The sequence below is a fragment of the Bos javanicus genome, chromosome X (genome assembly GCF_032452875.1).
Source record: "Bos javanicus breed banteng chromosome X, ARS-OSU_banteng_1.0, whole genome shotgun sequence".
NCBI classification, from domain to species: Eukaryota; Metazoa; Chordata; class Mammalia; order Artiodactyla; family Bovidae; genus Bos; species Bos javanicus.
Window position 1 is genome coordinate 114441423 of NC_083897.1, and position 13700 is coordinate 114455122.

Consider the following 13700-nt stretch of genomic DNA (forward strand, 5'->3'; position numbering starts at 1 on the left):
GTGGCTTTCTCAAGTCACAGTAATAAAGACCTGGCTCTGTGCCTTTCGCACCAACCCTGTGACCTCAGTTGGCTTTGCCCCACCTCGTGTCAAAACTAGGATCCCCACAATCACTATCCTTACCCCCCACATGTACACTCTAGTGGATCAAAGTTGCTTGGAGTTCCTCACCTGGGTAGGAGTTAGTTGCCTCTCCCCCAACGGCAGGGCCCAACTTAGCCAGGATTCTTGAGGATGCAGATGGGGACCCATTTGGTAGGGGAAGTGTTGAGAGTTGGAAGAAAAAAATTAATAAAAGAGTAGAGAATGGAGATTTATAACAATAATGACTAATACATTTCATCTGTTGTCCCCAGCTCTTTCAACTTCCTAGTATTGTTGGTTGAAAACTGGCCCTTAGTGTAAGCAAGTGTGGCCAGTCCTCCACTGTAGGGCTGCCATCTTGAAAATCACCAAAACTATTCTACTAGTTCTTCCCTGCATCGTATTTCTTCCCTTGCTAATCAACTTCTGCCACTGTGCTCTAGCCAAGACCTAAGTTTCCCTACACTGCTTTTGGCAATAAAGGGCCACAAAAAATGAAACAAAAACCTGCCAGCCATGATGTAAGCATTTGCTTGCCTCTGTGGAAGCTGAGAAAGTGGAGGATGTCTGAGTCACTTCCTGGCACTTCCATCAGGGCTTTGCGGAGATGCGAGTATGCAAGACAAGTAACCTAATGTTATAGACGCCACAGCGTGTGTTGTTCCCCATACTCCCAATTCTAAGCCCTTTTGAAGGGTATCACAGGGTCAACTCAGATGGACTAGGTCAATTCTTTGGGAGGCTTTTTGACACTAGACCTTGTCCTTGAATTTGATACCATCCCCTCCTTCTGATAACAGAGTCTCCTCTTTACCATAAATCCCAGGCCCATGGTTCTAACCTTACAAGGCAAATAGCCTGTGGTTTTAAGTCCTGACTTCCCTAGACACTGAGCATTTGGTAGCCCCATGCATTATGTGTGGAAAATCTCACCTTACTGTAGAATGATTTCTCTTCTTTTTTATTATTATAATTATATGGTGGCTAACAAGTATTTATTATGCTTTCTTTTGTAATGACTTAAAGTCACCAAATGACTTTGGGCAATTCATATGTTTTTGAGAGTAAAGAATAACTTGTATTTCCTGAAGATTAAGAAAAATATCTATCTAAATATATAGAGTCACCCCATACTAATCTATAAATGTGTGCTTTGTCAAATATAAGGCCAAGTTATTTCTCTTCACTCTAACTTATTTCAGTGCTACAAACTTTTCTGCCAAAAAAATGCATCAAATAATAGGGAAGGAAGAACCGTAAATGGAACAGGAGGGGCCAAGCATAAGAATAGCAAAAGCTCAAGGTATAAGTATCTTTGTGTGTGCTTAGTCACTTAGTCGTGTCCGACTCTTTGTGACCCCATGGACTGTAGCCCACCAGGCTCCTCTGTTCATGGGATTCTCCAGGCGAGAATACCGGAGTGGGTTGCCATTTCCTTCTCCAGGGGATCTTCCCAACCCAGGGATTGAACCCAGGTCTCCTGCACTGCAGGCAGATTCTTAACCATCTCAGCTACCAGGGAAGCCTCAAGTATCTTTGTAGCTAAAACTAAAAGAAAAATTATGACCATTTTACATCTATACCTATATGTCTGTGCATATTTTTATACATATATATGTATATGTACAGAGAGAGAGAAGAAGGGAGGTGGAAGGAAAGGGAGAGAAGGAGGTAGAGGAGAAAAGAGGATTAACAGCAGGCCTATAACTCATTCCCTATGGGATGAGGGGAGTGAATGACCTCAACTCAACAGACCTCCTTATAAACACGCTAATGACCGCCCAGACCTTCTTGTTAATCTTGTTAATGGCCTTTAACTAGCAGAAAGATACCTGAAAGTCCCTATCTATAAAATGTTTTTAGCAGGATATACCTGGTCTATTTTACTTACTGTAAATAAACCTGGAATTTATGGCTTTATGAGTCATGACTGGAGGGAAAACAGGGCATGGTCACTGGAGCATTTCCCTATGTTTGTCATTAACAGATTACAAAATGGAAGCCTTTGAAGATGGAAATGGCTTCCTTTCAATATCACTATTTATGCCTAAATGTTTTAAAAGCCTTTCTGTGAATATGAAACCAAAGCATATCATAGTGTGAACGAACAGGGATATTTGGGTCATTGTATCTGATTATTTCAGGTTCCTCCAGGTGAAGAATGTTTTATCTGTGCCTGGTGTTTCCCTATAATCGATTGAGTCATTAGTAAAGATTGGTACTAGATAAAATCGGCACTTTATGTGAGTCCAGTTCTAAATTCAGCCCTTTATACTTACACAGTGTGTACTTGTTTTAATTTAAAATTCTCTTTGCAATGAGAAAAAGGAAACAAAAAGAAAGAAAATAAATGGGTCCATGTGTTCTCCCTTATCATGTTGTCCCCAGTTCTAGGAAGTCAAATGTCTGAGAAAAGGTCAGGTTCAAGACTAGTGAGGGATATAACACTTACACATTCTATATCAAAAAGTATGTATATGGCATTTTTTTTTAATTACCTTAGAATTATTCTTTGAGCCAGCAAGGACCTCTGTAACTACCTTCGAGCCATAAGTCATCTTTCCTGTTTAACTCTTGAAATATTTTTGTTAATTTTCAGATCCTTCTTCTCCCCAGTTAAGCTGTAAACTCCTTGACAACACTTCTGCATTAGGTATCTTTGCATCATCCTTTAGCACCTTATTACCTCACACATAACTTGAAACTAAATATTTAATCATTTGTTTTATTTGATTTGGGGGATTAAATACATCCTTGAGCACTTACCTCTGATCCTCATAGGCATTCTTATAAAGGAAGAGAGAAAACCAGATTAGAGGTGTTCCATATAATGTTTTTATTCCAGGTAATCTAACTGGAATTGCAGTTGATTAAATCATATTTGGGGAGCAATTTCAGCCATGAGTTCATTCATTTTCTGTGTTTCAGTTGGGTGAGAGCAGAGAGAAATACTTGATGGCATGGGATGCCTGGTTGAACTGTTGAGAAACTGAACATCTTTGAAAGTTGCTGTTTTAGAGGAAGTATTTTCAAGTGAATGTATTCCTTTAGAAGCTCCTTGCCAAAACTGTTGTGAGGATATTTCAGGAAAATGCCTTCAAATTCTGTTTCTGTCAAAACACACAAGCTATTTCAGGTGCTAAGGTTGTTCAGTGAATGCACGTAGCCTTATGTCTTAACAGTAAAAGATTTTGAAACAGGTTGGGATCAGATAGGTGGTAGAGTCTGAGAGAGACATTACAACAGAACCATAGTGGCATCCAATGGGAAAGAAAGACTTCAAATGTGGAATTTAATTCTATTCAACCAGTCCTTTCCATTTGCTGGTAACTATTAGATGTCATTTTATTGTTGTTCTATTGTTATTGAACTATTGTTGAACTATTATTGAACTATTGTTGTTCAGTCGCTAAGTCATGTCCAACTCTTTGCCACCCCATGGACTACAGCACTCCAGGCTTCCCTGTCTTTCACCATGTCCCAGAGTTTGCTCAAAGTCATGTCCATTGAGTCAGTGATGCCATCCAACCATCTCATCTTCTGTCATCCCCTTGTCCTCCTGCCCTCAATCTTTGCCAGCATCAGGGTCTTTTCCAGTGAGTCAGTTCTTCACATCAGGTGGCCAAAGTATTGGAGCTTCAGCATCAGTCCTTCCAATGAATATTCAGGACTGATTTCCTTTAGGATTGACTGGTTTGATTTCCTTGCAGTTCAAGAGACTCTCACGAGTCATTTATCAAGCATATAGAAAATAGATTAATTGCATAGGTGTCTAATTTTGATATATAAAAAAGATAGCCAGGTTTTCTTTTCAAATAGAGCTTTGTTTTCTTTTGCAGGGTTGGGGGGAGTTGCTGTTGTTTTGGTAGGGGGAAAAGTCATTGCATTATATCTTTTTAAATAGACTTTCTTGTCAAGAAACTTAGAGTTGTTTATCTAGCTCTTATTTCATATATGCAACCACCAAGCCATTTCTGTTTTACTGTAAGCACTGCAGAGTAGCAAAAGTCATCCTTACTCTGCTCAGCCTCGTTCATCATCAACAAAATTGCCAATTATATCCCAAGTCCTTGAATGTATTGTTTGAGCAGAAGATGCATAAGCTGAAAGGAAGCAGCTCAGTGTTGAGGTAGAAGTTTGATCTTTCCACACTGGCTGATAGATTCAAAGCTTACTAATCTTTTTTTGAGTTGTGAACTGGAAAAAATTAATATGGAAGGATGGAGAAAACATGTTCCAACTACAAAGTCATTTTTCCTGAGAAGTTATCTGACTGGAACTGTAACTATAACTCAGGATGTATCAGAGGGCTCAGATATGGAACATTTTTTAAAAAATTAAAGCCCGAAAATCCTGATAGCTAATAGAATGTAGAAAAATAGCACCATCTGAAGGAACTGGGAAAGGCAGAGGCATACTGGATACTATCATCAGGCAATTTGGGTCACATCTTTACAATAGTTGCTGTGGCCCCCAATATATAGAATTAATTTCATAAAACACTGGGGAAAAAAGAAACTTAAAATATTTGAAGTACTAACACGGAATAAGAACAGAGGAAAATAATCCCCCAGCAAATTGATATTGCTTTGGGGTAGCATGAATCCCAGACCAGCAACATTTTTATCCAAATAACGTCTAGTTCTGTAGTGGACAAAAGCCTCTTATCACCAAGTTTTATAAACAGCAAAATGAAGAAAAGTAGACTTAGGTTTATTGGATATACTTCTAAAAGACAGTAACTCTATTCAGAGTTTTATGCTTGATTATAGCAACTTCTACTGAGTTGATTCATAGTACTCTGTCAACTAAAGATTCTGTTTTTGCTTCTCCTTACCTAAATATATGTATTCCAAAATAAAAATGGAGGCACAGGAAATGATTACAAAGATTATTAGTAGTGTGCACTGTAAGAAACAGATTATTGTTGTACAGGTTAATAATTCATCTAAGGAAATCTCTGCTGCTAAGTCACTTCAGGAAATGGCAACCCACTCCAGTGTTCTTGCCTGGAGAATCCCAGGGACAGGGGAGCCTGGTGGGCTGCCGTCTATGGGGTCGCACAGAGTCGGACACGACTGAAGTGATTTAGCAGCAGCAGCAGCAACAGCAGATGACTGATTGGCTGAACTCTATCCTATTCTTTGCTCTGATTGGCTGAGTCCGAGTCTTTGCGCTGATCGGCTGAGTCCTAGCCTGTACCTTTCTCTGATTGGCTGAACTCTATCCTATTCTTTGCTCTGATTGGCTGAGTCTGAGTCTTTGCGCTGATCAGCTGAGTCCTAGCCTGTACCTTTCTCTGATTGGCTGAACTCTAGCATACATTTTTCCCTGATTGGCTGACTCCTATCTTGTATTTTTCTCTGATTGGCTAACTCCCATCCGGTAGTTTGCTCTGATTGTCTGACTACTGGCCTGTACATTGCTCTGATTGGCTGACTTCTAGCCAATACCTTGTTCTGACTGGCTGACTTCTAGGCAACACCTTGTTCTGATTGGCTGACTTCTAGCCAATACCTTGTTCTGATTGGCTAAATGCTAGGCTATACTTTGCTCTGATTGGCTGACTTCTAACCTGTTCTTTTCTCTTATTAGTTGAGTCCAAGCCTGTACTTTGCCCTAATTGGCTGAGTCATAGCCTGTACATTTATTTCTCTGATTGGCTAAACTCTAACCTGTACTTTGCTGTGATTGGCTGACTCCTAGCCTGTTCCTTGCTCTGACTGGCTGAGTTCAAGCCTTTACTTTGCCCTTAGTGGCTTAGTCCTATCCTGTATTTTTCTCTGATTGGCTAACTCCCATCAGGTAGTTTGCTCTGATTGGCTGTCTCCTAGCCACTTCCTTATACTGATTGGCTGAACTCTATCCTATACATTTCTCTGACTGGCTGACTGCTAACTTGTCCTTAGCTCTGATTGGCTGAGTTCAAACCTGTACTTTGCCATGACTGGCTGAGTCCTAACCTGAACATTTCTCTAACTGGCTGAACTCTAGCCAGTCTTTTGCCCTGACTGGCTGACTCCTAACCTGTTCTTTACTCTTATTGGCTGAGTCTGAGCCTGTACTTTGCCCTGATTGGCTGATTCCTAGCCTGTACATTTCTCTGATTGGCTAATTCCCATCAGGTACTTTGCTCTGATTGGCTGTCTCCTAGCCACTTCCTTATACTGATTAGCTGAACTCTAGCCTATACATTTCTCTGATTGGCTGACTCCTAACCGGTCCTTGGCTCTGATTGGCCTAGCCGGAGCCTCTACTTTGCCATGACTAGCTGAGTCCTAACCTGAACATTTCTCTAACTGGCTGAACTCTAGCCAGTCTTTTGCCCTGACTGACTGACTCCTAACCTGTTCTTTACTCTTACTGGCTGAGTGTGAGCCTGTATTTTGCCTTGATTGGCTGAGTCCTAGCCTGTACATTTCTCTGATTGGCTAAACTCTAGCCTGTACTTTGCTTTGATTGGCAGACTCCTAGCCACTACATTGTTCTGATTGGCTGGTCTAACCAACACTTTGCTTTGATTGGCTGAGTCCTAACCTGTCCTTGGCTCTGATTGGCCTAGCCGGAGTCTGTACTTTCCCATGATTCACTTTAGTTCAGTTCAGTCGCTCAGTCGTGTCTGACTCTTCGCGACCCTGTAAATCGCAGCACGCCAGGCCTCCTTGTCCATCACCAATTCTTGGAGTTCACTCAGACTCACGTCCATCGAGTCAGTGATGCCATCCAGCCATCTCATCCTCTGTCGTCCCCTTCTCCTCCTGCCCCCAATCCCTCCCAGCATCAGAGTCTTTTCCAATGAGTCAACTCTTCGCATGAGGTGGCCAAAGTACTGGAGTTTCAGCTTTAGCATCATTCCCTCCAAAGAAATCCCAGGGCTGATCTCCTTCAGAATGGACTGGTTGGATCTCCTTGCAGTCCAAGGGACTCTCAAGAGTATTCTCCAACACCACAGTTCAAAAGCATCAATTCTTTGGCGCTCAGCCTTCTTCACAGTCCAACTCTCACATCCATACATGACCACTGGAAAAACCATAGCCTTGACTAGACGGACCTTTGTTGGCAAAGTAATGTCTCTGCTTTTCAATATGCTATCTAGGTTGGTCATAACTTTCCTTCCAAGGAGTAAGCGTCTTTTAATTTCATGGCTGCAATCACCATCTGCAGTGATCTTGGAGCCCCCCAAAATAAAGTCTGACACTGTTTCCACTGTTTCCCCATCTATTTCCCATGAAGTGATGGGACCGGATGCCATGATCTTCGTTTTCAGAATGTTGAGCTTTAAGCCAACTTTTTCACTCTCCACTTTCTCCTTCATCAAGAGGCTTTTTAGTTCCTCTTCACTTTCTGCAACAAGGGTGGTGTCATCTGCATATCTGAGGTTATTGATATTTCTCCCGGAAATCTTGATTCCAGTTTGTGTTTCTTCCAGTCCAGCGTTTCTCATATTACCTGACTCCTAACTTGTATATTGCTCTGATTGGCTGACTCCTGGCCTTTTTCTTCCATGATTGGCTGACTCCTTGCCTGTATTTTGTCCTAACTGGATGATTTTAGCCTGTGCATTTCTTTGATTGGCTGATTTCTAGCATGTACTTTGCACTGATTGGCTAACTCCTCTCTGTTAATTTTCTGTGACTGGCTGACTCCTGAATTGTATTTGCTCTGATTGGCTAACTCCTAGCATGTACATTGCTCTGATTGGCATACTCCAAGTCTGTACTTTGCACTGATTGGCTGACTTGAAACTGGTATTCTGCTACATCTGACTCCGTCCTTTGCTTTGGTCTATTTGCTGACTACTAGACTGTACCTCCAGAGGAGGCGATGGCACCCCACTCCAATACTCTTGCCTAAAAAATACCATGAATGGAGGAGCCTGGTGGGCTGCAGTCCATGGGGTCGCTAAGAGTCGGACACGACTGAGCGACTTCACTTTCACTTTTCACTTTCATGCATTGGGGAAGGAAATGGCAACCCGCTCCAGTGTTCTTGCCTGGAGAATCCCAGGGACGGCGGAGCCTGGTGGGCTGCCGTCTATGGGGTCGCACAGAGTCGGACACGACTGAAGCGACTTAGCAGCAGCAGCAGATTTTAAATGGCCAAATTTTTTTCCAGTTAAAACTGATTATTCACAGTGTTTAATGCATCTAGTAGAATGGCAACAACCTTCAAAAAAGGAATTAAGCCCACGAAAAGATTTCCAACACTTAGTCATTAGAGAAACACATATCAAAACCATAATGAGATGCTGCTTTGCACCAAACAGGGTGGCTGTTGTCCAAAAAAAAAAAAAAAGAAAAACCCAGGAAAACAAAAAGTGCTCATGATGATGTTGAGAAATTAGAAATTGCTGGTCAGAATGTAAAATGATGTGGACCCTGTGGAAAATAGTAGGTCCTCAAAAAGGTAAACTTTGAATTTCCCTGTGTTCCAGCAATTGTGCTGATAAGTATATACCCCTCAAAATGGAAAACAGCAACTGACAGATACTTGTATGCTAATATTCATAGCACCGCCATTCAGAACAGCCCAAAGGTGGGAAACAACCCAAAGGCCAATCAACAGGTGACCAGAGGAAGAAAAGGTGACAGTAGATGCAATCGAATATTATTCAGCCTTTAAAAGGTGTGAAATTCTGATACTTCCTATAATACAAATGAACCTTGAAAACATTGTTAAGTGAAATAATTCAGACACAAAAGCATACATATTGTATGATTCCACTCATGTTAGTTACCTACCATAGTCAAATTCATTGAGATAGAAAGTAGATTACTGATTGCCTGCCTAGGAAGTGGGTGAAGAAAAAAAGAGTTATAGTTTAATGGATACAGCATTTCTGTTTGGAATGAGAGAATGATGAAAAGTTCTGGGAATGGACAGCAGTGATGGTTGTACAACTTTGTGAAAGTATATAATGCCACTGAATTGCCCATATAAAAATGGTTAAAATGATCAATATCACATTATGTATATTTTACCACAGTTGAAAAAATTGCCCCCAAAATAAATGGAGTAATAAATTTGCAAAGGTTTCAAATTAAAGAGCTAAAATAATTCTTTGTTTTTATTTCAGTTCTATATTAAAGATCTGTATAAAACTATAAAACATGTATAAACAAGGTGCAAGGAGTAGAGAGCATTATCTTAAGCATCCAAGAATTTCCCCTATGCTTTCAAAATCCACTGTGCTGTTACTTCCTTGCATTGGCCTGTAATATTAGAGTACAATACCATTGCAAAGTAATTGGTGTATTTGTGAACTGTTCTGAAATGCTAAAATGAAACCATAAAACTATAAAATGTGTTATTATTCATTAAAAATGCATAGTTTATAAGGGTATCTCTGATCATTGTTGAAGCATAAATGGCCAATTTCACCCATAATTAGTCAATTTAGTATGAATTTTTTTACTTGGTATATTTTGTTTAACCTCATCTATATTTGTAAAAACAGAAACTGCTATTTATTACTGCTTTCAAAATTTGGCACAAATGTTAAAATGTTGTTTAATTATAATGCTTTTAAGAAATGGTTTGGATTCTCCTTGCCTAAGGAAACTCACATAGTTATTTCAAGATACGCTCTTTACTGATTGATCCATTCATTCATTCAGTGAGTATTTATTTATCATGGTATGTGTGCCAGATATAGAGGGTAGCTTTGGTAAGCAATAGCCATGCTATACGCGTTTCCCAGGTAGTTCATTGGTAAAGAATCCACCTGCCAATGCAGGAGACTCAGGAGACACGGGATGTAGCCCTGGGTGGGGAAGATCCCCTGGAGAAGGACATGCCAACCCACTCCACTATTCTTCCCTGGGCAATCACATGGACAGAGGAGCCTGGAAGGCTACAATCCATGAGGTCGCAAAGAGTCAGACACAACTGAGCAACTGGGCATGCATGCACGCACGCAACTATACTATCTTTAAGTATAGCCAGGGAGCAGATAATGGAGTTAAGATACATTAAATGACAGTGTAACTATTGTTGGAGGGAGTGGAGAAAAAACTTAAAAAACTCTGACTGATGCAGTTGGATGGGGACCACATGGTTATAAATATTGAAGTTTATTGATGAAATCTAGGTGAGGCATGATGGTAGTTGGACCATGATAATGGTGGATTGAAGATGTCGAAAAGGAGAGAGATTTGAGAAAAATGTAGGAGGTAAAAATCCTTAGGGCTTGAGGATAAGATAACATGTGAAGGGGTTGCAAAGAAAAAAAAAATGTTGACAGATCACACTTAGATTTCTGGACAATGGACAATTGATGATACTTTGTAGTGAGATAGGAAGACTGAACAAAGACCAGATTTGGGGTGGCAATTTTCTTGTTGACATTTGATTTTGCAGTAGATTTTACATGCAAGAAGCACTGCCAAGTCGATGGATGATATATGTCCAGAGTTTGAAAGAGAAGGACATGGGTCATGGTTGAAGTGATTAATTTAGATTGCATTTGGGTATAATAGATAACTGAAATCATGGTGTGAGTGAGAGTCTAATGCTTAATTTTGGCAGGACAATTTTTAAGCTCTTTACTTTTTGAAGGGCAGTTGGAGTATTAAAAACAAAATCTAAAAAAATAATTTAAAAACCTGGAAAAATATACATCAAAATATACATCAGTCATAGTATAAGGGAGGGGCCTCCCATATTTTAAATATATATATATATCATTTATATATATATATTTATTTTATATATATAAAATATATAAATATATATATTTAAATATATATATATATATATCAAAGGGGACCTGAATTTCATCTTTAATGTTTTATTTTGGTTAAACAGGAGCTTTATGCAAAGACAGAATATTAACCGTTGCTAATTCTGGGCTGTGGGAGAAAATATTCTGGTTAATTTTTATTCTGGACCTTTTTTATTTTCTGAAACTCTTAATCTAAAACATTTTTTAAAAATACATCATTCTAAACTGGAATGTCACTAGCCCATTTAAATATTTTGTACCAACTTGATTGCCTAGCAAAGCTTGCTTCTGTGAGTAAACTCTTTAATTCATAGTTCTTTATTCTTGATCAGAATGATTGAATCAAAGTTATTTAATATGACAAACATCTTTTCTAGATACCAAAGTAATAGTGGAAAATAGTGGAAAACTTTCAAAAGCTGAAGAATTTTGTTCACTTTTTTCCTTTTTAGTTTATGTAATTTCTACTACCCTGTCTTCACATTGACTGATTCTTTCCTTGTCTGTGTCAAATCTACGGATGAATCCATTTAAGGCATTCTTTATTTTTTGTTACTGTTTTCTATTTCTAGCATTTTCATGTTATTCATTCTTCAGTATTCATCTCTGCTGAAATTACCTGTTTGATTTCGCCTACTCTCTTCCTTTTCCCTTAGAGCTTTTAATGTATTAATTATGGTTATTTTAAATCTCCTGTCTGATAATTCCAGTGTCTGAAATATATGAGTCTGGTTCTGATGATTGCTTTAGAATGTGATTTTCCTTTTTTAAGACATGCCTTGGATCTTTTGGGTGAAAGCCAGACATCTTGTATAGAGTAGTGGATGGTGAGGTAAATACACTTTTAGTGTAGTGATTTATCATAATCTGGTTGGGAGATGAGCAGTGTTGCAAGTGTTGCTATGGTTATCATTGTTGAGGTGTGTTGTTGCTATGGGCACCAGAGCCTTCAAATTCCGCTGGTTACTTTGTTTTATTATTGGAGGCTTCTTTGTGTGCCAATAGAGTAAGCGTGGGGCAGGGGGCATTCTCTAACGTTCTAAGTAATACACAGTTGGCCTGAATCTTAGGGCTGTGACCTCCTCCAGCGGAAGAACTTCTTCAGCCTCCCATTCCCCTCCCCTGTAGTGAATGACCACCCATGCTGTTAGTCGATGGTAATGAGGCCTTTTCCCCTACGGATTTTTTCTTTCCTGTCTTTTCTTTTTTCACCTAAATGAAATGAGTGGTATTCCCTTAACTCAACTGTCATGGTGGTTCACCAGTGCCCTCCAGTGATGTCCTTTCCTCTGCTGATTAAGCCTTTCCTTCCTTAAGGGAGAAGACTTTGGGCAAGCTCACAGTGGCTGGCTGCTGTGGCCTTTCCCCACTCAGCACCTCCCAGGGTAGAGGGCTTTCTCTAGATTCTCCCCATCCCCCTGTGAGATTCTGATTCTGTTCCTGGGGGAAAAAGCCTGCAAAAAGTGAGGAACCCTGTTGTGACTATGGCCCCAGGAGCTCCACACTCTCATGCCCTCCCATGGCCTCCAGGAATTTTCCCTGTCTACCAGTTTATATAGCACCTGGTGGATTATGCCCCAGGTGTCCAAATGTTCAGGCCTGGTATGTTGCTGAAGACAACTCTCTTCAGATTTTTTATAATTTTATTTATTTTTGGCTGTGCTGGGTCTTTGTTGCTGCACAGGCTTTTTTCTAGTTTCAGCAAGTGGAGGCTACTCTCTAGTTGTGGTATGCAGTTCTCATTGCAGTGGCTTCTCTTGCTGGGGAGCATGGGCTCTAGGGCCCACAGGCTTCCGTAGTTGCAGCTCCTAGGCTCTAGAGCACAGGGTTAGTAGTTGTGGTACACCAGCTTAGTAGCTCCATGTCATGTGGGGTCTTCCCAGACCAGGGATAGAACCCTTGACTCTTGCATTGGCAGACAGATTCTTCACCACTGAGCCACCAGGGGAGCCCTCTTCAGAGTGGTTTTTTGTCCCATGACCTCATTTCTCTGATAGGTTGATGAAAAGTCATTGATTTATCTGTCCAGACTTTTTCTTATTGTAAGTATAGGAGTTCCCTCTTTGCAGCTCTCTATATCTCTCAGTTGAAATGCGAAGTCTGATCCATATTTTGGAAACTTAATAAGTTCTGCGTCTCCTCACAAAGGTACAAAATGTTTGCTATGGAAATAGAGAAGGATAAAGAAAAATTTTGAATCACCCATAACAACCCAGACAACTGCTATGAACAATATTGGTAATTTCTTCTTCCAATTTTTTTTTAAATTTCCTAATAATATTCAGAAGGTATCATTTATATAATTTGTATCCTACCTTTTGTTGAGTGACGCAAGTTCTCACTTAAACACAAAGGTGCTCAAACTTCTTACTTTACCCTTTTGAAGACAGATGGCAGCTATCTTCCCAAATGAAATACTCTTGGCTTGATGTCAGGTTGGCAGGTAAGGCCACCACAGATACCGCTTTCATCTCAATAACACAGGTAATTTGATACTTCTATATAGACCCTGTAATGTTGCTGGGCTCAAGACCTACAACACAGAAGAGCTTTTCAAGGACCATTCTAGAGACTGTTGTATAGAGAATTGGTGTCATTTCCCTTCATCATATCTTCCAAAACCCAGAGGTTTGAAACTTCCTTAGGAAGATTTGTCTAATATTGAAAATGTGTTTGGCTCCTTCTATACATCTGGTAAAAACACCACCAGTATTTGATCGGTTGTGTCAGTGACATAAAATGATATCATTGACTAGAGGACAAACCAGAATGGCAGTTTAGAGCATCGAAAATAAGACAATCTTTGTAGCATACAGTGTTTGCATCTTTAGATTTTACTGAAAAATTTGTGCAGGTAAAAAAAAAAAACTTTGTTTTAAGGTAAGTTAATCTT

The 13700-nt window shown here is 39.9% G+C and overlaps 1 protein-coding gene across 11 annotated transcripts in view; it reads left to right on the top strand.

The window, feature by feature from the left end:
* Positions 1-13700, top strand: part of DMD (dystrophin) — a 2228404-nt gene that overhangs the window by 2012505 nt on the left and 202199 nt on the right. The window lies entirely within an intron of this gene.